The following is a 23,908-nucleotide window of genomic DNA, read 5'->3' as shown; positions in this document are numbered from 1 at the left end:
TGTGAAGAGAGAAGTAAGACCTCTAAATTCTTCTTCATTATGTGCCATTATATGATTATTTATAAAAGTTACTTAAATCTTCTTTTTTCCTCATTTACATGAAAGTAATAATAATGACAGCTACCACTTAACAAGCTACTGGAAAAGCAAAGTATTTTACATGCATCATCTAAAGCCTACTAAGACTCTTAGAGATACGTAATTCAAGGCCATGGACCAGAGTAAGATAAGAAGCCACTCACTTCAGGTACAAAATTAAGGGGACAACAATTATCAAGATAAATAATATCTTAATACAATATTTTAAAAAATCAGAAGTAACACAAATAAATCCATGGTGAAGAAAATATCATCATTTGAAATAAAGATGAGACAGTTATCTGGTATAACTCTGAGTAAATCTTTGTGCCTCCATTTCTTTATCTAAAATGGGGGAAATAATTAGTAATACCTATTTCCTAGGGCTGTGGTGAGGATTAAGTGAGTTAACATATGTAAATTGATTAAAACAGTGCCTGGCACATTTGAACTGCTTAGAACATATTAGTGAAAATCATCATAGTTACTGGTTTTTCAGTTTTAAATATGAGAAAACTGAGACTCAAAGAATTTAAATGGCTTGCCCAAGTTTACAAAGACGGTCACAGGATTCACATTCAGGAAGTGGTACTCCATACTGTATGTTTCTCGCAAGGATGCTATGAAAACCACATACTCTTAAAGTACAGTGAGTGCATGTCTGTGTACACTTCCCTGGTAGGTGAGTGAGCTGTACAGTGAGACGTTTTAAAATCTCTCAAAATTCTACCTAAAGTTAATGTATTGACTAGAGGATCTTAATTAGATAGGCATTGTTTAGCAAAGGAGCACAAAAGGAAACAGAAGAAATACTCTACATTCTGATGGTGGGATTGACAACAGAGTCTGTCTACACTTCACCAAAGAGGATAAAACAAATCATATAACCAGTCCTTTTCAGATTAGAGAGCAATCTATCTTCATGAGAAGATATATCAAGAGTTAGGATTCAGTATGTGGCTTTACCTTGTTTAATTTGTTCATTTGAATTTAGCTATAGACAGACTTTTTAAAAATGAAAATATTTGGAGCTATTTATTCACTGGATGGGTGGGAAATAAGACACACATGCGGATACAAATGTATCCACAACATACAGTTCATGTTGTGAGTTCATGGCACAGAAAAATAACACTCCATTATTTAAAGAGCTTATGGCTTTAATTATATTTCTTAGTAAAGAGAGCCAGGGATTATTAGTACAGATTTTGAGTTGCTTACAGTCATGCTTTCTAAGAATAAAGCTTAGTTGTTTAAACCTGTGACTCAGTGCTATCTATCCTGACCAAATCTGTGTTACTGCTATTATATGTTATCCTTCATCCAGATTTTGGAAGACAATTTAATTTTCCTTGAGAAAGAACGGGGGCGAATTAGAGGGTTAATTTGTATGCTGTTTCTTTTGAATATGTCTTCACTGAATTCTAGAATAATTTGAAGTACAAAGCCCTGGCTTCTAGTCTTCAGTGTAATCCTATTTAGCAAAATGTGATACACACACTCATGCATAAATATGACAAAGCAGGCAGGAATAGATTTATATGACATTTGAGAAGAGAACCTCTCTTTTACAAAACACTGAAGTTTGCATGATACCTTTTTCACAACCTGCATATATTTTGCAACTTCACAACATATTTATAAGCAGCTGGTGCAACAAATTGAGAACATGCATTTACCACCCTTTTATCTGGGCTCTGACAATAACTTACCCTGTAACTCCCTGTTTATGTACCTCGATTCTTTACCTGCAAATGAAGCTAATAATGACATCCTTCTAACAAACTTGTTGTGAGGATGAAATAAAACATACAAAGTGCTTTGACACTAAGTAATCAAAATGTTACTTCTTCCAATATCAGACTTAACTTAGGAAAAGTAACAGATGAAAATACTTACAAAACATTTAATAGTAAGTGTGGCTATTTACCTCCTGGAACCTCATTTCACTTGGCTTTCTAAAACACGATTACATCACTGTAAAATAGCGAACATTCCTCCTTCCTTTCTCTTTTTCCAACAACTGCCATGTCCTTGATTATCTGTAAAAGGGCATCAGGATGGGAAATGCAATAAAATTTTTGACAATATGCATTACAAGTAAAATCATTCTGAGATTTTTTTCTGATACAGTGTTTTTTTGTTTTTTAAAATTTTGTTTGTTTGGCCACACTGCACAGCTTGCGGGATCATAGTTCCCGGAACAGGGATCAAACCCGTGCCCCCTGCAGTCGAAACAGCGGAGTCTTCACCCCTGGACTGCCAGAGAAGTCCCTCTAATACAGTGTTTATTGACCATTTCCTTTCTCATCTCACTGTAAAAAGTGGGATAAAATCAGGAGTACCATTCTCTGTTTTCACTGAGATAGCTAAAGCTCTATTTCCTGTTTTTTGTTCCATTAGTTACCAAATGAAGTCTTCCTTAGAACTGGTCTGTGAGCTTGGTGACCCAGCTATAGCACGGCTGTGTCTTGCCCTCCTATACAGTAGAGTATAACATTAAACTGAGCACTATGTATAGAGGATGTAAGGTATATGTTGAATCTGAAGAGCAAACATATCTAGTGTACATTCATGCTTACAGTCATAGTAGCTTTTACCCCTTAAAAAAATAAATTTCAGCCCAAGGATTTCCCTAACCAAGTAGAAAAACCCTTGTATCAATAATAGGACACAAGGACACAATGATTTTGATTAACAATTACCTAATGAAAGGTAAACACACAGCTTTAAGAATCTGATGGTGGTTTTCAAAAGCAATAAACTTTATTCAACAGCCACTGGAGTATATTATTTCACAGAATCAATGTCATAGCTTCTCTCAGCCTGTTCAATAGTGTACACATTCCTACCATGTTCTAACTGACAAAAAATAAAAAAGCAAAGAGGATGACTTCCTTTGTGGGGAAAAAACAGAAACTTAAGTGAGCCTTTTAAAAATATCATCAATATTTCTTTTTCTTGTGGAATTATATGTCATTTAAGTGGATACTTAAAGAGTTCTTTTGCACAATTGATTTTTGAAAGCTTTGAAATTGAGTAATTTGCCATTTCTTAGTGCTCTCTGAGTAAATACATGTATATATATTTTTTGAGTTTTCACAGCTGCTAGAAACACCAAAAAGTGTATTTCTAACCAGATGACAGAGAGAGACAGAGACAGAGAGAGAGAGAGAGAGAGAGAGAGATGTGTATGGTGTAGGGAAAATGGATGTGGAAAGTGGGTGATGTTAATTTTAATTTTGTTAGTTGAAAATATTCCCCAATATAAAAATATTTTAAAAATCAAGTAAAAAAATGTCTGCCTTAAAATTATTTAAGATAGCTAAGTCACAATATATAGGATTTAGAAATTATACTGGCAATAAATTTAATGCTCTCAACATTTTATTTTTTAATTTATGTATGCTGTTTGTTTTAAAGTACCAATATATTTCGATGTTACATGACCCAAATAACACTAAACTGATCTAATTATATGAAAGGTGAAAGCCTTAACCAACCACCTTCCTTTAGGAGAAGACTTGAGAGCTCAGAGACAAGGAGGTATAAAGCATGGCATTTGGCACAGTGGTTATTCCCCATGGGAGCCTGAAAGGCAAACTCGGCACCTGACTTCTTCATGTCTGAGCCAATGTGCTTTGCTCTGTTTCTTGGACACAGATGATACATGTAAGCCTGTGTTTCTCAATCCACATGAGAACATGGCAAACGAGTGTCTGATCAGCACAAATGCCCCCCAACTGCTAGAAAAAGAGTCTACTGCACACACCTTAGTGAGGCCTGGCCAATGGTCTTTTTATTCTTCTGTGAGAAACATTAATGTTTGTGCTTCAGTAGAGATTACATAAAATCCTGGCGATTTGCCTCCTGAATGTTCCCATCCACTTTATTCCTTCTCCACCACTACTTCTCTATTCTAAAGTATCCTGTTCTCTCACCTACCTGGGAACAGCTTCCTAACTGATCCACCTGCCTCAACGCTGCGTCCTTCCCCATTGTTTCTTTACCCTGTAGCTAGCTTTGATCTTTTAGAATGCACACCTTACCTTATTCAGGTCAGTCTGCATTGCTCCCCTCCCACCTCTACTGCCACGTCCAACCTAAGGTTTTCCACTGCTTTTAGGGTAAAATACAATAATCAGCAACATGGCTTACGTGTAGATCTGGGTCATCCTTTCCTCTCTGGCCGAATCTGGAAGCACCTTTCTTCTTGCTTTCTTTGTTCCATCCTCAAAAGCCTCTTTCCCTTGTACTTGCCATGCTCCCTCCCACCACAGGGCCTTTTCACATGCCACTCCCTTTACCCAGAAAGTAGCTCCCCCTCCCCCCTCCTCCCTCCTAATACTTCACACCTCACAGTATCACTTCCTTAGAGAAGCCTTCCTTGACCTCTATGAGTCCAGCCACTCATCATAGCACTTGTAAGAGAGGCACTTTTACATTTTTTCTGTGATAATTTGATTAAGGAAGCACTTTGAGAGCAAGGGCCACCTCTCACATCTGGGATATCTCAAATTTAATACAGAAAGACTTGGTTGTGAGCTAAAAATAAACAATCATCAAAGCACTTGTGTCAGAAAACAGTAAGTACCAAATATCATCTAAGTGAATTTAAGATTTTAAATCCTTTTTTTAAATAAATTTATTTATTTATTTATTTATTTTTGGCTGCGTTGGGTCTTTGTTGCTGCACGCGGGCCTTCTCTAGTTGCGGTGAGCTGGGGGTACTCTTCATTGCAGTGCACGAGCTTCTCACTGTGGTGACTTCTATTGTTGTGCAGCACAGGCTCTAGGCATGTGGGCTTCAGTAGTTGTGGCTCTCAGGCTCTAGAGCCCAGGCTCAGTAGTTGCGGCACTCGGGTTTAGTTGCTCCACTGCATGTGGGATCTTCCTGGACCAGGGCTCAAACCCATGTCCCCTGCATTGGCAGGTGGATTCCTAACCACTGTACCACCAGGGAAGCCCTAAATCCTTTTAAATTCAATTTTTAGAAAGACTTTCATTGAATTTTAAAGTCAGAGAAGTATCAACATTGATTTCTTAGCCTCCTGCATTTGAACACAGTTGCCTAGAGTTGCCCCTAAAACACCAGGACCGTTATACTTTTTATTTTTTTTTTGTATTTATTTATTTATTTTTTTTATTTTACAAATTTAATCAGTTATACATATACATATGTTCCCATATCCCCTCCCTTTTGCGTCTCCCTCCCACCCTCCCTATCCCACACCTCCAGGCGGTCACAAAGAACCGAGCTGATCTCCCTGTGCTATGCGGCTGCTTCCCACTAGCTATCTACCTTACGTTTGGTAGTGTATATATGTCCATGCCGCTCTTTCACTTTGTCACAGCTTACCCTTCCCCCTCCCCATATCCTCAAGTCCATGCTCTAGTAGGTCTGTGTCTTTATTCCTGTCTTACCCCTATGTTCTTGATGACATTTTTTTTCTTAAATTCCATATATATGTGTCAGCATACAGTATTTGTCTTTCTCTTTCTGACTTACTTCACTCTGTATGACAGACTCTAGGTCCATCCACCTCATTACAAATAGCTCAATTTCATTTCTTTTTATGGCTGAGTAATATTCCATTGTATATATGTGCCACAACTTCTTTATCCATTCATCCGATGATGGACACTTAGGTTGTTTCCATCTCCGGGCTATTGTAAATAGGGCTGCTATGAACATTTTGGTACATGTCTCTTTTTGAATTATGGTTTTCTCAGGGTATATGCCCAGTAGTGGGATTGCTGGGTCATATGGTAGTTCTATTTTTAGTTTTTTAAGGAACCTCCATACCGTTCTCCATAGTGGCTGTACCAATTCACATTCCCACCAGCAGTGCAAGAGTGTTCCCTTTTTTCCACACCCTCTCCAGCATTTATTGTTTCTAGATTTTTTGATGATGGCCATTCTGACTGGTATGAGATGATATCTCATTGTAGTTTTGATTTGCATTTCTCTAATGAGTAAAGATGTTGAGCATCCTTTCATGTGTTTGTTGGCAGTCTGTATATCTTCTGTGGAGAAATGTCTATTTAGTTCTTCTGCCCATTTTTGGATTGGGTTGTTTGTTTTTTTGCTATTAAGCTGCATGAGCTGCTTATAAATTTTGGAGATTAATCCTTTGTCAGTTGCTTCATTTGCAAATATTTTCTCCCATTCTGACGGTTGTCTTTTGGTCTTGTTTATGGTTTCCTTTGCTGTGCAAAAGCTTTGAAGTTTCATTAGGTCCCATGTGTTTATTTTTGTCTTTATTTCCATTTCTCTAGGAGGTGGGTCAAAAAGGATCTTGCTGTGATTTATGTCATAGAGTGTTCTGCCTATGTTTTCCTCTAGGAGTTTGATAGTGTCTGGCCTTACATTTAGGTCTTTAATCCATTTTGAGCTAATTTTTGTGTATGGTGTTAGGGAGTGATCTAATCTCATACTTTTACATGTCCCTGTCCAGTTTTCCCAGCACCACTTATTGAAGAGACTGTCCTTTCTCCACTGTACATTCCTGCCTCCTTTATCAATGATAAGGTGACCATATGTCCGTGGGTTTATCTCTGGGCTTTCTATCCTGTTCCATTGATCTATCTTTCTGTTTTTGTGCCAGTACCATACTGTCTTGATTACTGTAGCTTTGTAGTATAGTCTGAAGTCAGGGAGCCTGATTCCTCCAGCTCCGTTTTTCGTTCTCAAGATTGCTTTGGCTATTCGGGGTCTTTTGTGTTTCCATATAAATTGTGAAATTTTTTGTTCTATTTCTGTGAAAAATGCCATTGGTAGTTTGATAGGTATTGCATTGAATCTGTAGTTTGTTTTGGGTAGTAGAGTCATTTTCACAATGTTGATTCTTCCAATCCAAGAACATGGTACATCTCTCCATCTATTTGTATCATCTTTAATTTCTTTCATCAGTGTCTTATAATTTTCTGCATACAGGTCTTTTGTCTCCTTAGGTAGGTTTATTCCTAGATATTTTATTCTTTTTGTTGCAATGGTAAATGGGAGTGTTTCCTTGATTTCACTTTCAGATTTTTCATCATTAGTATATAGGAATGCCAGAGATTTCTGTGCATTAATTTTGTATCCTGCAACTTTACCAAATTCATTGATTAGCTCTAGTAGTTTTCTGGTAGCATCTTTAGGATTCTCTATGTATAGTATCATGTCATCTGCAAACAGTGACAGCTTTACTTCTTCTTTTCCCATTTGGATTCCTTTTATTTCCTTTTCTTCTCTGATTGCTGTGGCTAAAACTTCCAAAACTATGTTGAATAAGAGTGGTGAGAGTGGGCAGCCTTGTCTTGTTCCTGATCTTAGTGGAAATGGTTTCAATTTTTCACCATTGAGGACGATGCTGGCTGTGGGTTTGTCATATATGGCCTTTATTATGTTGAGGAAAGTTCCCTCTATGCCTACTTTCTGCAGGGTTTTTATCATAAATGGGTGTTGAATTTTGTCAAAAGCTTTCTCTGCATCTATTGAGATGATCATATGGTTTTTCTCCTTCAGTTTGTTAATATGGTGTATCACATTGATTGATTTGCCTATATTGAAGAATCCTTGCATTCCTGGAATAAACCCCACTTGATCATGGTGTATGATCCTTTTAATGTGCTGTTGGATTCTGTTTGCTAGTATTTTGTTGAGGATTTTTGCATCTATGTTCATCAGTGATATTGGCCTGTAGTTTTCTTTCTTTGTGACATCCTTGTCTGGTTTTGGTATCAAGGTGATGGTGGCCTCGTAGAATGAGTTTGGGAGTGTTCCTCCCTCTGCTATATTTTGGAAGAGTTTGAGAAGGATAGGTGTTAGCTCTTCTCTAAATGCTTGATAGAATTCGCCTGTGAAGCCATCTGGTCCTGGGCTTTTGTTTGTTGGAAGATTTTTAATCACAGTTTCAATTTCAGTGCTTGTGATTGGTCTGTTCATATTTTCTATTTCTTCCTGATTCAGTCTTGGCAGGTTGTGCATTTCTAAGAATTTGTCCATTTCTTCCAGGTTGTCCATTTTATTGGCATAGAGTTGCTTATAGTAATCTCTCATGATCTTTTGTATTTCTGCAGTGTCAGTTGTTACTTCTCCTTTTTCATTTCTAATTCTATTGATTTGAGTCTTCTCCCTTTTTTTCTTGATGAGTCTGGTTAATGGTTTATCAATTTTGTTTATCTTCTCAAAGAACCAGCTTTTAGTTTTATTGATCTTTGCTATCGTTTCCTTCATTTCTTTTTCATTTATTTCTGATCTGATTTTTATGATTTCTTTCCTTCTACTAACTTTGGGATGTTTTTGTTCTTCTTTCTCTAATTGGTTTAGGTGCAAGGTTAGGTTGTTTATTCGAGATATTTCCTGTTTCTTAAGGTGGGATTGTATTGCCATAAACTTCCCTCTTAGAACTGCTTTTGCTGCATCCCATAGGTTTTGGGTCGTCGTGTCTCCATTGTCATTTGTTTCTAGGTATTTTTTAATTTCCTTTTTGATTTCTTCAGTGATCACTTCGTTATTAAGTAGTGTATTGTTTAGCCTCCATGTCTTTGTATGTTTTACAGCTCTTTTCCTGTAATTGATATCTAGTCTCATAGCATTGTGGTCGGAAAAGATACTTGATACAATTTCAATTTTCTTAAATTTACCAAGGCTTGATTTGTGACCCAAGATATGATCTATCCTGGAGAATGTTCCATGAGCACTTGAGAAAAATGTGTATTCTGTTGTTTTTGGATGGAATGTCCTATAAATATCAATTAAGTCCATCTTGTTTAATGTATCATTTAAAGCTTGTGTTTCCTTATTTATTTTCATTTTGGATGACCTGTCCATTGGTGAAAGTGGGGTGTTAAAGTCCACTACTATGATTGTGTTACTGTCGATTTCTCCTTTTATGGCTGTTAATATTTCCCTTATGTATTGAGGTGCTCCTATGTTTGGTGCATAAATATTTACAATTGTTATATCTTCTTCTTGGATTGATCCCTTGATCATTATGTAGTGTCCTTCTTTGTCTCTTCTAGTAGTCTTTATTTTAAAGTCTATTTTGTCTGATATGAGAATTGCTACTCCAGCTTTCTTTTGGTTTCCATTTGCATGGAATATCTTTTTCCATCCCCTTACTTTCAGTCTGTATGTGTCTCTAGGTCTGAAGTGGGTCTCTTGTAGACAGCATATATATGGGTCTTGTTTCTGTATCCATTCAGCCAGTCTGTGTCTTTTGGTGGGAGCATTTAGTCCATTTACATTTAAGGTAATTATTGATATGTATGTTCCTATTCCCATTTTCTTAATTGTTTTGGGTTCGTTATTGTAGGTCTTTTCCTTCTGTTGTGTTTCTTGCCTAGAGAAGTTCCTTTAGCATTTGTTGTAAAGCTGGTTTGGTGGTGCTGAACTCTCTCAGCTTTTGCTTGTCTGTAAAGGTTTTAATTTCTCCATCAAATCTGAATGAGATCCTTGCTGGGTAGAGTAATCTTGGTTGCAGGTTTTTCTCCTTCATCACTTTAAGTATGTCCTGCCACTCCCTTCTGGCTTGTAGAGTTTCTGCTGAGAGATCAGCTGTTATCCTGATGGGGATTCCCTTGTGTGTTATTCGTTGTTTTTGCCTTGCTGCTTTTAATATGATTTCTTTGTGTTTAATTTTTGACAGTTTGATTAATATGTGTCTTGGTGTATTTCTCCTTCGATTTATTCTGTATGGGACTCTCTGTGCCTCCTGGACTTGATTAACTATTTCCTTTCCCATATTAGGGAAGTTTTCAACTATAATCTCTTCAAATATTTTCTCAGTCCCTTTCTTTTTCTCTTCTTCTTCTGGAACCCCTATAATTCGAATGTTGGTGTGTTTAATGTTGTCCCAGAGGTCTCTGAGACTGTCCTCTGTTCTTTTCATTCTTTTTTCTTTATTTTGCTGTGCAGCAGTTATTTCCACTATTTTATCTTCCACCTCACTTATCCGTTCTTCTGCCTCAGTTATTCTGCTATTGATCCCATCTAGAGTATTTTTTATTTCATTTATTGTGTTTTTAATCGATGCTTGATTCGTCTTTAGTTCTTCTAGGTCCTTGTTAACTGTTTCTTGCATTTTGTCTATTCTATTTCCAAGATTTTGGATCATCTTTACCATCATTATTCTGAATTCTTTTTCAGATAGACTGCCTATTACCTCTTCATTTGTTAGGTCTGGTGGGTTTTTATCTTGCTCCTTCTCCTGCTGTGTGTTTTTCTGTCTTCTCATTTTGCTTATGTTACTGTGTTTGGGGTCTCCTTTTTGCAGGCTGCAGGTTCGTAGTTCCCGTTGTTTTTGGTGTCTGTCCCCAGTGGCTAAGGTTGGTTTAGTGGGTTGTGTAGGCTTCTTGGTGGAGGGGACTACTGCCTGTGTTCTGGTGGATGAGGCTGGATCTTGTCTTTCTGGTGGGCAGGTCCACGTCTGGTGGTGTGTTTTGGGGTGTTTGCGGACTTTTTATGATTTGAGGCAGCCTCTCTGCTAATGGGTGACGTTGTGTTCCTGTCTTGCTAGTTGTTTGGCATAGGGTGTCCAGTACTGTACCTTGCTGGTCGTTGAGTGAAGCTGGGTGCTGGTGTTGAGATGGAGATCTCTGGAAGATTTTCGCCGTTTGATATTATGTGGAGCTGGGAGGTCTCTTGTGGACCAGTGTCCTGAAGTTCGCTCTCCCACCTCAGAGGCACAGCACTGACTCCTGGCTCCTCAATTTGGGATGATTTGCTGTCTATTCATGTATTCCACAGATGCAGGGTACATGAAGTTGATTGTGGAGCTTTAATCCACTGCTTCTGAGGCTGCTGGGAGAGGTTTCCCTTTCTCTTCTTTGTTCTCACAGCTCCTGGATCTCAGCTTTGGATTTGTCCCCGCCTCTGTATGTAGGTCGCCGGAGGGCGTCTGTTCTTCGCTCAGACAGGACAGGGTTAAAGGAGCAGCCTCTTCGGGGACTCCGGCTCACTCAGGCCGGGCGGGAGGGAGGGGCACGGAGTGCGGGGCGAGCCTGCAGCGGCAGAGGTCGGCGTGACGTTGCACCAGCCCGAGGCGCGCCGTGCGTTCTCCCAGGGAAGCCGCCCCTGGATCCCGGGACCCCGGCAGTGGCAGGCTGCACAGGCTCCCGGAAGGGCGGTGTGGACAGTGACCTGCGCTCGCACACAGGCTTCTTGGCGGCGGCAGCAGCAGCCCCAGCGTCCCACGCCCGTCTCTGGGCTCCGCGCTTTCAGCCGCGACTCGCGCCCGTCTCTGGAGCTCCTTTACGCGGCGCTCTTAATCCCCTCTCCTCGCGCACCAGGAAACCAAGAGGGAAGAAAAAGTCTCCTGCCTCTTCGGCAGCTCCAGAGTTTTCCCGGACTCCCTCCCGGCTAGCTGTGGCACATTAGCCCCCTTCAGGCTGAGTTCTCGCCGCCAGCCCCAGTCCTCTCTCTGCGCTCTGACCAAAGCCCGAGCCTCAGCTCCAGCGCTGCCCGCCCCGGCGGGGGAGCAGACAAGCCTCTCGGGCTGGTGAGTGCCGCTCGGCACCGCTCCTCTGTGCGGGAATCTCTCTGCTTTGCCCTACCCAGGTATGTGGGGAGTTTCTTGCCTTTTGGGAGGTCTGGGGTCTTCTGCCAGCGTTCAGTAGGTGTTCTGTAGGAGTTGTTCCACGTGTAGCTGTATTTCTGGTGTATCTGTGGGGAGGAAGGTGATCTCCGCGTCTTACTCTTCCGCCATCTTACCCGGAGGACCGTTATTCTTTGCAGTATCTCTGGTGATAGTTCTATTCCAGAACAGACCCTTTCTCTAAACTCTTTTTGTTTTGTTCTTTAATTATTTTTTTATTTTTATTTTTTATTGAGATATAGTTGTTTTATAACATTGTGTTAGTTTCAGGTCTACTAGGCAGCTAAAGGAGAGGTAAAAAGAAAGATTTACTGAATCTTCTGTTTCTTAATTGTTTTCAGCTCAAAATCACATACAAAAGAGATATTTTGGATGGCTAATTTTGCCCCCCTACAATCTCAAGAGCATAGATAATAGTGAAATGTTGTAAAATAATTAGGAATTGATGAGTTGGGAGCATTTAATGTCTTTGTTTTCAATATAACATTTAATTACAGGTTTATGTAATTTAATTTTGAATAATGGCTGTTTAACTCAGAAAATTTCTGGAAATTTAACAATTAACTCTCAGAAGCCAGTAAAGGACTGCTTCAGAACATCACTAAACTGAGACACCAAAAGGGATAAGTGTCACAGAAGTGCTATGAAGCAAAACACCTGGCTAAGGAGCTTACAGAGCATTGCACATCTTATCTCCCTTCAAAGCCAGGTGGTACATTCGAAGTCGATCAATTTGTGGGGATTGGGAGAGCTAAATGTCAGAAAATATTTGTTTTAAAATGTTTTTTTTTAAACACTAGCAATGTTGAAGTAGTAATAACAGAGTGATTAAGAGCATGGGCCTTGGAATCTGACAGCCTTATATCTGATGTCCAACCCTGTTATTTCATGACTTGTTCGACTGAACAAGAATTCCAATCATTCTGAAATTAACTATATATCTATAAATGAGGATAATAATGTCTAACTTCCCAGTTTTCTATAAAAAAGAATTGACACAATATTGCCTTTTGCAAGGAGTGTACCACAAGACACTGGTTTTGTGAAATGTTGATAGGTACTAATTTGAGAAAATTCTGATTTTAAAAATTAGGTAATATAAAATGTGGAATCTAAAAAATGATATAAATGAACTTATTTACAAAACAGAAATAGATTTACAGACATAGAAAACAAATTTATGGTTACCAAGGGGGATGGGGTACAGGGGGATAAATTAGGAGTTTTGGATTAACATATACACACTACTATATATAAAATAAATAAACAAGGACCTACTGTATAGCACAGGGAACCATATTAAATATCTTGTAATAACCTATAATAGAAAAGAATCTGAAAAAGAATTTATATATCTACCTATCTATCTGAATTACTTTGCTGCACAGCTGAAACTAACACAACATTGTAAATTAACTATACTTCAATTTTTTAAAAAATATTTTTAAAAACTACAAAAAAATTTCAGAGTGTTTAAGTAGTTAATCAAGGTATATAATAAGGAACATTTTTGAAATGTATTTGCCTAATCATCTCTATTTGTACTGAGTGTTTTGAGGATCTATTTACTGTATTCCAAGAAACACACTAAGTATTTACAAAGTGCTCATCACAGGGCTCATAAATGACTATGTGCTTGATAAAGGGAACAACAATAATATTATTACCACAACTAATAAAAATAATATTCTGATACATGATGAAATATCTAGCAAAGATATGATAGTTAGTCCAATGGGGAAACAAAGTCTTCCTGCACAGCCAGGGCCAAAGATATTAAAGACAGCAACTTCCTGAACACTTAGTGGATTTTAATAGATTCAGATAGAATAAAAACCAAAGTGAATTAAAAGAGAATTGAAAAGCTAGGACTATTAGTCAGCTAGAAAGAAACTGTGTGATGATCAATCTGGTTTCTTAACAAACACTTAATAAAAAAACAAACAAAAACAACAAAGTAGTGCCTTTTGGGAAGAAGGTATCACAATTAATTAACAATTCTGTGTAATGATTATGAGAACCCAAGAATCAAGGTTAATCCCTCTTATCCTTCTAAAATATTCCTTTGATCTACAGTTCAGGATTTGTTTCTGACCCTGTCACTAAATTGTACTGTAAGACATTGTGATGATAGATAATCTTTCCAAATAAAGATCTAGTGAGCACTGACCTTTACGGAGTGTGAAGCATCAGCACTGCAATGCCCAGACTAAAATGTGTTGAAAGAAAAGCAAGGTGGCTGGTTGTGCTTATTTCACTTGATCAAGGGCATTTGTGTGATCTCCTCAATTTGAAGTCTTTTGATATTTAAGAGTTCACAACACAGTCCCTTCAAAAGTAAAAATTACTCCATTATACACTCTCTGAGTTTTTAGGTGCAGCTTTTAAAAAACATCCCTACGACACTGTCTGTTTCTGCTGAGGCCATCTTGCCCCTGGCATTCAGCACTGGCCCAGTCTGACAGATGCAGGGCAGGATAAAAATAGAAGCAACAACGCCAGCCAGGGCTCCCCTGATGCTCTGGGAATGTTTTTCGTTTTTCCTTTCTTTCCTTCCTCCCTCCCTCCCTCCCTTCCTTCCTTCCTTCCATCTTTCCTTCCTTCCTTCCTTCCTCCCCCCCCCTCCTTTCTTTCTTTCTCTCTCTCTCTCTTTCTTTCTTTCTATGAGGCAATGAAGCTTTACTGGAAGTCTAAAAAATGAACTTTTGATAGGAAATACACATCTAAGAGGTATGCTACATATGTCATAGTACTGATCACCCCACTCTGCTCCCCTTAGCTTAAAAATACACACACACAAATATATATGATTAATCATAAGCAATAAAAGTGCATTTTCTAGTTCCATATCTAGAACTCTCAGCAGGTATTCTATGTTCAGATCAGGTATAAGTCGTTGCCCTTTTACTCTACTGCATTTGCTTTCCTTTGACAACATCTTGGCACCTCAGGTGCCTGGCATATGGTAATTATTTAATAAGTGTTACATCAACTAGCTAATGAATATATATTTTATCAGTCAGCATAGCCTAAGTTATGTTATAGTAACAAATGACTCCAAATGTTTATTCCTTGCTCATGCTTTATGTTTATTAAGCTCAGCTGTTGCTCTATTCATTTCACTTCTTTCATTGGCCAAGGAAAGTCACATGTATAAGCCTGACATCAGTGGGTTGGGATAGTATAACCTGATTCTAAGGAGGGCCATTAAATATCACAAATATGCACTTCTCTCAACTCCCACATACAGACCACACTTACCCACTCCCCATAGGAGATAATCTTACTAGTCATGGCATCAAGCTCAAAATCCAGGGGCTCACGATGGTTTTTACATTGGTCTGGAGCCCTATTAATACATTCTCAACCGCATAGACATCCAATATACAATGGCTGAGCAGGATCAGGATAATTGCAATAAGTATTCTGAATCAGAGGAGGGAAGAATGGGAGCTACAACAGTCAGTGGTCTATGAAAGTCTGAAAGTCACCTGAAGGTGGAAATGTTCCTTGAGAATTCTCTGATTCTGGGAATAGCTCTGAAGTTCATTATTTTCCACAGGCTCTAACTGCCCTCTGAGAGGTCTTCCTTTCTATTATTTTCTTTTGTTACACCTGAAAGAAATATTGGAGATCATGCTCATTGGGGGCTGAGATGCATTCTCAGTCTGCTTTCTACCCATGGAAGTTTAGGGGCCCAAGTTTCAAGAAATCACAATCTCTTTTAGTCCATGGGGTATATTTTTTCCTGTGGTACACGGGCCTCTCACTGTTGTGGCCTCTTCCGTTGCAGAGCACAGGCTCTGGACGCGCAGGCTCAGCGGCCATGGCTCACGGACCCAGCCGCTCCGCAGCATGTGGGATCTTCCCGGACCGGGGCACAAACCCGTATCCCCTGCATCGGCAGGCGGACTCTCAACAACTGTGCCACCAAGGAAGCCCTCCATGGGGTATTTTTTGATGGTACCACTCACTCAGAAACATAGCTGGCCTCTTGCCTATTTGATTCCAACAACTCTTGTTTGCCAGTCGACATGCCCCTCTACCTGCTCTTAATTTAGATATCTTGAGCCTATCATGCCTCCTTAGCAGTACCACACTATTAGTCTCTTTTCTCTGAGCCCTTTATTCAATGTAAGATGTACTGTGTGTCACACTGATCAATTCAAGGGTTTTAACAAAGGATGTGATAGCCATATGCTTGATTTGTTCTTGGCTGAATCTTAATTGGCTCCCCTCGTCATACAAAAGCTGTCTCAGTTTTAGCATTCATGGGTTATAGCTGAGAATAGGTAGCATCTTTCAACCCAAAGATGAAACCCAAAGTTCCATTTGGGAACTTTGCAAGTTCCCCAAACCCTTGACTTTCTCTATTTCCTTCATTCCTTCTTGGCAAACTGGCCAATGTTTTTCTAGCTCTTCTCTGTCAAGTGTACCTTATCAAATGCAGTCAGCAGCATCCAAGACACACAACACTGTTTCCCAACTTTTTGGCCTACAGCAACAAGTTCATTAAGAGCATTATTGCTCTTTAAGTTGTTAGAGGCCACAGTTTTATGAACTATTTCACCATTTCATAACATGAATTACCATTTGACCAACCTCAAGTAACTGTTCCTTTCTACTCACAACCTGGCTTTGTTTTTGTGGGCACCAATTTCTGTAAGTGTCAGTGTAGGCTAGTTAAATTATACTACATTAATAACAACTCCACAGCTCCAAAATTCCAGTGACTTACAACAGCAAAGGTGTATTTATTATAGTTCCTGCTGCATGTGCATTATGTGTTGGCCATGGCTGTGCTCCCTATTTTCATGTTCACTTCAGGACCTGGTCTGATGGAACAGTTCCTCTCTGGGCCATGGCTACTCCTGTGGCCAAGGAGAAAGAGAATATGGCAAACCAGGTGCTGGTTCTTAAAGCTGCTACTGGGAAATAGAACATTTCATTGACCAGAAAAAAAATCACAGGGCCAAACCTGACATCAATGAGGCCAGGAAGAAAATTCTTTCCCCTGGGAAGGGCAGTGAATATTTAGGAACAATAATACAATCTACTCTAATTATACGGGAATTTTTTTCATAATATTTTTCTATAATATTAAACATAGTATGAAAAACAAAGGGAAAAATAGTTTGAGCTCTGGAGTCAAATTACCTTCATATCCTTGCCCTGATACATATACCACAAGCAAATTACTTAATTTCTTATGCTCAGTTTCCTCTCTATAAAATTAAGATAAAAATATACCTTCACCTCCTGTAGAGGTGAAGTAAGATGATTAATGTAATATTTTACATACAGCACAGTGAAAGCTTATTAATATGACACCATTAATATTTGACATAGTATTACTAATCCTATTAGTATTATTAAAATATTGCTTTATCCACACAATCAGTCATTAAATTAATAATGCTTGTTCTCTCATTTTATCTACAGCTTGGATCACTTTTGTAATTGTTAAGTAAAAGTAGTGAGAAGAAAATCCTAAAGTTAATGGAGCTCCCAACAAAATCTGCAATATGGGAGAGGTAGGTTCCATAATATCCCTAAGATACAATCTCATTTTCACCATCTATTTCTGTCTGGAAAATTTTAATTTTAATTAAAGTCATTTTAAATCTCATCATTGAATTCTATATTCACAGACACATGTACACAGAACACACACAAAAATGATTCAAGAAACCAATTGTACATATAATTTTATGTCGTGAGACTGTTTCAGATGGTGTTATATACAGTGCTAAAATAGACGAAAAACCAGTTAATTGTATATCCAAAAACTACATAATCCAACATTTTACCTTTTTAAATCAGGTTGCCACATTTGTAGAAAGATCTGTAGTTTTTAGAAAGATAAAGATAATGTTTCTCATTTCATTCATAAAATACCCAACTATAGTTAAGACAAACTTAAATGATTTTTAAAGATATAATAACGTATAATATTTAGCCTGAAAATCTTTTCAGAGCCTAGTCTAGGCTGATATGGCATCCTAGCATTGGGTATTAGTTGGTCCTTTGTTTGTTTTGAAGTGTGCCTTACCTTTTTCTGGGCAAGTTTTTAATGGCCAAACAAAAATAACACAATTACCATGCTCTACCTAGATAACAATGGCATCTTTTAAATATGCACCACTTTTCCAAAATGGAGTGAATTATATAGATATTAGCCCACTAATCCTCACAACTAGAGTAAAAATTAGGACATGTTTGACTAATATCCCCACTTAACAAACCCAGAGTATACAATATACTGCAAAGTCATTGGTTCACTATGTATATCCAGAACCTGAATTTCAGGGGCCATTATTAGTAGACCATTAGAATTAGAGCTGAAAGCTGATAATATCTATAAGATAATCCACAGTGTTTATTCAAAACATCAATTTTCTTGTCCTTGTGATTAGCCAATATTTTAATGTATTTATTTGATTTCTAATTAGGTGCTTGTACAATCACATTGAATTTAAGAAATTGATAAATTAATATATGTGAATATGAGGTGGTATATGAATATATATAGGCTATAGAGTTTATAAAGAGATCTTATGACTTTTGACCACAACAATTATAATGAAGGCAATACAGAGGCAAAATGTATTCAAAAAAAGAACAGATATGTCTCACTTTACTTTCAATTTCATACTTTCAGTTGTCAGAAGCAACTGGGATCAAATGGGAGGTGGCTGCTTTACCTAAGTTGACCCACTGGAAATAAAAACACACAATGTAACCCAACAATTGTGGTTATTCTTATGTACAATATTTCAAAATTCTTACATTTCTTTTATTTTCAGAATTTTACTTATGAATGACTACATAATATCTGAAGTACAGGAAGTGCATTTAATAAATGCCCACTTAAATTTAGAGTGTTTGCATTTTTCACAAAATGTTTTCTTTCCTCAAGAAGGTACAAATCTGAACCCCGACTTTTACATATTAATCTTTCTCCGTTTATGTTATTATTGTTTTATTAACTGATTTGAATTTTTTAATTATAGCTAATTCATTCAGTCATCAAAATTTATGGGACACATATTATGTACAAGTCTCAATTAGGTGTTCAATAAATATTTTTAAAGATGAGGAAGTAATCCCTAAATAAAGATTACCCCCAAAAGTTTTTTTTACAAAAGCAAAGACCTAATTTTTAAGAATAAAATTAGTCATTCATTTAATCAGGGAAAACTTTGACAACTTTAATTTGGCTAATATTAAACTGAAGATATAACTTATAATCCTAACTTTAGGTTAGGTAGACTTGAAATCTTGTTAGATGGAAGAAGCATTTTGTAATGTGTTTTCCTCTAAGCTATTGCAAATGTCTCAAAAATGTCAAATGTTGCAAAAATTGTAATTCAGGGGATTGCTCTCTTCATGTTTATTATAATCAAATCTTTTTATGTAATTGTATTATCACTGACTTGATTCTTGCCTGCCAGCATTTATTACTGATTCTTCCAAAAACCACTCAGCATTTTTTATGCTTGGCTTTCTAAAGCAAAGCCTTCTTTTCTCACATTTGATTCAAAATATTGGAAACATTTTATTTTTACAAAAGTAAGATATTGATTAATTATGTCTTCTTGTTCTTTCCCCTGGAGGAAAGAACAGATGCATTTTAGGTAAGCTTCGCTTTCTATATTTATTTTCACAGATAATAATTCTACATTTCTCCTATCATCTGTTCCGGTAGATATTTTTATCATGACCTAGTCCTACTGGTTTCTGTTTCTTAATCTGCTTCAAGAGGGCCTAAGTACAGTCCCATGCCCCACAGTTCAAGTTCAGGTTCAGTGGGGACAAACCACAATGAACTGGAGCCAATTGAAGATTCATCTTCTTGAGCAGCTGTGATTTCCTATATTGTTTTTGATGTGCCCCTTCTCCTTTCCTTTTATTTTACCCACTAGATTTAAGCCCATGTTTTAGATTTAAAGGTGTTCTGAACCATGGCAACACTTCAGTACTATTTGGTTTCCCTATGAAATTGTTAGAAATTCATTGGGTCTCTTGCCTGATCAGTAATTCATTACATAATTTTGATTTTGATTGATCACTGATTATACAACTGAATTCCAGCTACTGACAAAACATAGTTCTGTCTCATGTCCAAGACTCTCATTTGCAAAATTTATTTGCCAAGATAATAAAAATCATCTCTGAAAATTGCTACATTTTGGGCACATGTTTTTTATTGTTATTTAATATTTCCCAAATAATGTTTTATATTGTCAAGTAATACATTTGTTGTCTCATATTTTAGTAGAAAAATCTAAAAATAATTGTCATCAATAATTTTTAGGATCTGAAAAGCAGGAAATTATTTCAGGATTTAAAATAAACACATCTATTAAATATGCTGTTATACTTGCTACTCTTAATTGTTAAAGCACTTGCTTTTAAGGTGTTATAGGAAAGGGATTTGTGTTGTTTTGCTCTTAAAATTGTACCTTGAATATGAAACAAAATATTTTATAGAAAAGGGAGGCTATAAAACCACTGATACAACAATTCACCTCATTTGAGAGGATATTTTCAAACTCTATTCAGTTCCATCAGAATTCACTGAATGCCTTCTTTGTGCAAAAATCCTTCCCTAGGCTATGAGGAAAGAAACCAAATGACAAAGCCATGCTTCCTGGTTTTAGATTTACAAAGTTCTTCAAAGTAAATAATATTGTGATTTTATAGATGAGAAAACTGAGGTTCAGAGAGGATAAGTAATTTGACCAAGTGAAACAGCTCAAGTAGTCAAACCAGGTTTCCATTCTCACACCTGATGACCACAAACCACTTGCCTTGCTCATTACCCCAGGATTCATGCTGTAAGACTGCAGTGACCAGTGGGGTAGCCACTAGCCACATGTCTCTGTTGAACTCTTGAAATGTGGTTAGTCCAATTTGAGATATGCTGTAAGTGTAAAACACGTAAAAATATCACAATAATTTTTATATTGATTACATGTTGAAATTATGTAAGTATTTCAAATAGCATTTTGGACATACAAGATTAAGTAAAATATATTACTCAAATTAGTTTTACTTTTTTCCATTTTTAATGTGGCCACTAGAAAATTTTAAATTATGTGTGTCTCACATTTGTAGCTTACATTGTAGTTCTCCTGGAGAGCATTGCTTTAGAAAGTGCTATAAATTTCTTACTCAGTATGTTTCAAATTGCCTTTTATTTTGCTTTCACTTACGCCTTTTATCCTCCTAAAATCTATGAAGCTACATGAATGTGGTCATTAACAAGATTCAGAAAACTTTTATTGGACTCATCAGCAAAGTCTTTTCCCCAAAGGGCTTGAATTAGATTTCTAACTTCCTGAGTAGTCCTGAAAAGCTTTTTGGTTTCTGCAGAATTTTATTGCTGCCTGAATAGAATTTAAGTGCTTTCAAACAAGGGCCAATTTTTGCTTTCTGTTTTGTACTACTGTCAACATTGTAAATGGTTGGTGCAGATGGGTTAACAAGCGAGGGAGCTAAAGGCTTGAGGGTGAGAGAGAACATTAACCAACTCTATTCAATGACAAGAGAGGCAAAGCAAATTGTCATTAAGACTTAGACCTGCAAAACTATTTTTAACCTGAAAAAAATGTTTATTTCCACTTCCTTTATAGTTATCTCCAGCACCCTGTCTCTCTTCCTGCCCCTTGCCCTCTGAGATTCTCTTTATCTGTAGCCTAAAGGGACACAAATATCTGGTTAAAATAAAAATCTCCTTTTTTTCCCCCTAAATCTCAACAACTTAGGCCAAATTTTTATCAAAATAACAATTTAAAAAGGAAAATAAACTGAGAAGCGATACATAGCCTAATTTAGTTTCTTTGATTTCCAAATTAGGATATTGTTAAAAACAAGACAACTGGCCCAAAATGGAGTTGCTTATGCTAAGTCCCACGGCACCAAACAGACACTTAATTATAGTTTTGGCTTTCCCAGAAGTGGAATCTTAAACCAGTCAATCAAGAATTGCGTGATTCAGCACTGCTACATAATCTGCCTGATAGACCCCTACCATCCCCCAAAGGACAGTAACCTTGGAATAACCAACCCGCTTTTTTTGCCTAGTGTGTAAGTTCCTTGTTCCTGCTCCCTTCTGCCTCTACAAGTCTTTCATTTTGTACAGGTCCTTGGAGCTCTTTTCTTTTCTTTTCTTTTCTTTTTATTTTAATATAAATTTATTTATCTATTTTTGGTTGTGTTGGGTCTTCGTTGCTGCGCACAGACTTTCTCTCTACTTGCTGCCAGCGGAGGCTACTCTTCCTTGCGGTGCGTGGGCTTCTCATTTCCGTGGCTTCTCTTTGTTGTGGAGCTCTAGGTGCACGGGCTTCAGTAGTTGTAGCACGCGGGCTATAGAGCACAGGATCAGTAGTTGTGGTGCCTGGGTTTAGTTGCTCTGTGGCATGTGGGATCTTCCTGCACCAGGGCTTGAACCTCTGTCCCCTACATTGGCAGGTAGATTCTTAACCACTGCACCACCAGTGAAGTCCTACAGAGCTCTTTTCTATCTGCTAGATTGGTTGCTGCCCAATTTGAATTGATTTTTGCTCAATAAATAGTTAAAATTTTTAATATGTCTCAGTTTTTCTTTTAGCAATATATTTGTCTTTAACTTTTCTTGAACTCATTTCTGTTTTAGTCCATCATCCTTAAGGATAAAAAATCTACAGTATCCTTTTTCTCTGCCTCTCCTATTTGTTGAGGAAGCCACTTAGGCAGAAATCTGAACTGATTTAGGGAATAGTCCACAGGGATTTGCATACTAAGATTTTTCAATAAACAGTTTTAAGGATCCAAATGCTCATTTAACTAGTGAAAGCTAAGATTGATTTTTTTTTCAGATCTAGAAACAAAATTAAAAAGAGTCTAAGACTAAAAAAAACTCCTAAATTATAAATTTTAATCTCTTTTCTCAGAGTATCAGAAGGGGAGGGACTACCATGGAGTAATGGAAACATGAAGTTCAAGTTGACCCTGATGATCTCTCAGTGAGTTCTGAAGAAGGTCTTAGGGTTTGGTTTGCTTTTGCTTGCTTGTTTTTAAGTCTATACTGTTCTCCCTTGAAGCATTACTAAAGTGTATGATTTCAAATATTTTGCTTGCAGCTTTATAATTTGACATCCCACCTCTGCAAAGTACTTTGTGACACATATTTTTAATTCAAAATTCAAATAAATCAATTAACTCGGTTTTAGTACTTTTCTATGTTGTCACCAGTGACAACCAGACTTACTCATGGCCTTTATAAAAATCACCCAAGGGCAGCATAGGGGCTCAAGAGACTTCTAACTTTTAAACAACAAATTTAACAATATAACTTATTTTTATGTAACATACATTGGTTATTAAATATTTTACATTAATTTGTTCATTCAGTTAACATCTCAAAAATCAAGTTGTGTATATCTTCAAGGACTGACCCAGAGTACTAAGACAAGTAGACTTAACAACAAAGAATAGACTTCTATTAATTTCCAGTCCCTTTGGCAAGTAATATATTTTTTCTTTATCATTAAAATAAATCAAGGTTCTCAGACCTAGGGGTACCTCATATTATGTCAATGCTCTAATTTGGCATTTAGAAACTAGATAGCATTATACTTAGATGGTGTTGCATATATATCTTAGTCTGTTTGTGCTGCTATAATAGAATAACACAGTCTGTGTGCCTTATAAACAAATGAAATTTATTACTCACAATTCTGGAGGTTGGGATGCTCATCAGCTAAGTGCTGGCAGATTCAGTGTCTGGTGAGGACCTGTTTCCTGGGTTCATGGTTGGCTGACTTCTTGCTGTGTCCCCTTATGGTGGAAGGGATGAAGGAGCTCCTTGTGGGTCTCTTTTAGGAGTACTAAACCCATAGGAGCCCTCATTATCCAATCGCCTCCCAAAGGCCCCATCTCCAAATATCATCACACTAGGAGTTAGGATTTCAACATATGAATTTTAGAGGGAAGACACAAGCATTACATACACACACTCACACACACACACACACACACACACACACACACACACATATATAAAGCATATATATAAAGAGATGTATTATAAGGAAAAATATAAAAGAGATTTATTATAAAAAGTTAGCTTACATGATTGTGGAGGCTGACAAGTCCCAAGATCTGCATTCAATAAGCTGAAGACCCAAGAGGATTGATGGCACAGTACCAGTCCAAAGGCCAGCAATGTTGAAACTCAGGAAGAGCTGATGTTTCAGTTCAAG

Source organism: Mesoplodon densirostris, chromosome 13, assembly GCF_025265405.1.
Source record: "Mesoplodon densirostris isolate mMesDen1 chromosome 13, mMesDen1 primary haplotype, whole genome shotgun sequence".
NCBI classification, from domain to species: domain Eukaryota; kingdom Metazoa; phylum Chordata; class Mammalia; order Artiodactyla; family Ziphiidae; genus Mesoplodon; species Mesoplodon densirostris.
Note: the sequence above shows the minus strand (reverse complement) of the source record.